This window comes from Eriocheir sinensis, chromosome 5 (genome assembly GCF_024679095.1).
Source record: "Eriocheir sinensis breed Jianghai 21 chromosome 5, ASM2467909v1, whole genome shotgun sequence".
In the NCBI taxonomy this organism is placed as follows: Eukaryota; Metazoa; Arthropoda; class Malacostraca; order Decapoda; family Varunidae; genus Eriocheir; species Eriocheir sinensis.
Genome location: NC_066513.1, coordinates 2493694 through 2495826, shown reverse-complemented (window position 1 = coordinate 2495826; position 2133 = coordinate 2493694). Strand labels below are relative to the sequence as shown.

Genomic DNA, 2133 nt, shown 5'->3' with positions numbered 1-2133 from the left:
GAATCGGCGGGGCGGTGGAGCGCCAGCGAGCCCAAGGTCTCCCAGGCGAGCATGGCAGGACTGGAGGGCTCCCGGCAGGGCGCCTCGGCGTCCATCGGGACCCCGACGGAGGTGCCGGAGATCTTTCGGCTACAACGCCGGGCAGGTGGGGCTCGTTAGCCGTGGTAGGCAATCTGCCTAGGAGAGCAAACTCCGAACAACAAACCCGGGCAGGTGAGATTCGTTAGCCGTGGTAGGCAATTCACCTAGGAGAGCAAACTCCGAACAACAAACCAGGGCAGGTGAGGTTCGTTAGCTGTGGTAGGCAATTCACCTAGGAGAGCAAACTCCGAACAATAAACCCGGGCAGGTTGGGCTCGTGAGCCGTCATAGGTAATACACCTAGGAGAGCAAACTCCGATTACAAACCCGGGCAGGTGGAGGTCGTTAGCGAAAGCAATTCATCTAGGAGAGCAAACTCCGATTACAAACCCGGGCAGGTGGAGGTCGTTAGCGAAAGCAATTCATCTAGGAGAGCAAACTCCGATTACAAACCCGGGCAGGTGGAGGTCGTTAGCGAAAGCAATTCATCTAGGAGAGCAAACTCCGATTACAAACCCGGGCAGGTGGAGGTCGTTAGCGAAAGCAATTCATCTAGGAGAGCAAACTCCGATTAAAAACCCGGGCAGGTGGAGGTCGTTAGCGAAAGCAATTCATCTAGGAGAGCAAACTCCGATTAAAAACCCGGGCAGGTGGAGGTCGTTAGCGAAAGCAGTTCACCTGGGAGAGCAAACTCCGATTACAAACCCGGGCCGGTGAGGTTCGTTAGCCGTGGTAGGCAATTCACCTAGGAGAGCAAACTCCGATTACAAACCCGGGCAGGTGAGGTTCGTTAGCTGTGGTAGGCAATTCACCTAGGAGAGCAAACTCCGAACAGTAAACCCGGGCAGGTTGGGCTCGTGAGCCGTCATAGGTAATTCACCTAGGAGAGCAAACTCCGAACAATAAACCCGGGCAGGTTGGGCTCGAGCCGTCGGTAATACAACTAGGAGAGCAAACTCCGATCATAAAACCCGGGCAGGTTGGGCTCGTGAGCCGTCATAGGTAATACACCTAGGAGAGCAAACTCCGATCATAAAACCCGGGCAGGTTGGGCTCGTGAGCCGTCATAGGTAATACACCTAGGAGAGCAAACTCCGATCATAAAACCCGGGCAGGTTGGGCTCGTGAGCCGTCATAGGTAATACACCTAGGAGAGCAAACTCCATACATAAAACCCGGGCAGGTGGAGCTCGTCAGCCGTGGTGGGCAATCTGCCTAGGAGAGCAAACTCCGAACAATAAACCCGGGCAGGTGGAGCTCGTCAGCCGTGGTAGGCAGTCTGCCTAGGAGAGCAAACTCCGAACAATAAACCCGGGCAGGTGGAGCTCGTCAGCCGTGGTGGGCAGTCTGCCTAGGAGAGCAAACTCCGAACAATAAACCCGGGCAGGTGGAGCTCGTCAGCCGTGGTGGGCAGTCTGCCTAGGAGAGCAAACTCGAACAATAAACTGGCTTGTGGTGCTCGTTAGATGTCGTAGACAATCCACGGATAGAACACCAAAGCAAAGGAAAAGAAACAGGAACACCAGAAAAAGAAAAATATAGTAACAAAACGTCAAGAAAATAAAATAAAAAACACAGATCATCCACCTTCAGGCCCTAACATCTCCAAAATTATGGGTGAGTCTTTTCTGGGGAGAAAGAGGCTCATCCAGACCAAAGAACATCAAAAAGGGATGATAAAGAAAAGAACACCAAAAAAATGGGAAAAAGAGAAAAAAACATCGCAAAAGAAAAGTAACAACAATAACAGAACAACGTCAAGAAAAGTAACATACAAAGAAACATCATCCACCATTCGGCCCCAAACTAACATCACCAAAATTATGGGTGGGTCTTTTCTGGGGAGAAAGAGGCTCATCCAGACCAAAGAACATCAAAGAGGGATGATATAGAAAAGAACACCAAAAAATAGGGGAAAAAAGAACAAAAAAACATCGCAAATGAAAAGTAACAGCAATAACAGAACAACATCAAGAAAAGTAACATACAAAGAAACATCATCCACCATTCGGCCCCAAACTAACATCACCAAAATTATGGGTGGGTCTCTTC

At 50.4% G+C, this 2133-nt stretch overlaps 1 long non-coding RNA gene across 3 annotated transcripts; it reads left to right on the top strand.

The window, feature by feature from the left end:
• Positions 1-422: 422 nt before the first annotated feature.
• On the top strand, positions 423-1508 carry LOC126983362 (uncharacterized). 3 transcript variants are annotated; one of them, XR_007735819.1, is made up of 3 exons: positions 423-548; positions 738-997; positions 1061-1508. It is a non-coding gene; the product is annotated as an uncharacterized LOC126983362 (long non-coding RNA). The 3 variants fall into 3 exon arrangements; XR_007735821.1 differs by having other exon boundaries at positions 486-611; positions 738-952; positions 1084-1508; XR_007735813.1 differs by having other exon boundaries at positions 486-611.
• The last annotated feature ends 625 nt before the right edge of the window (positions 1509-2133 follow it).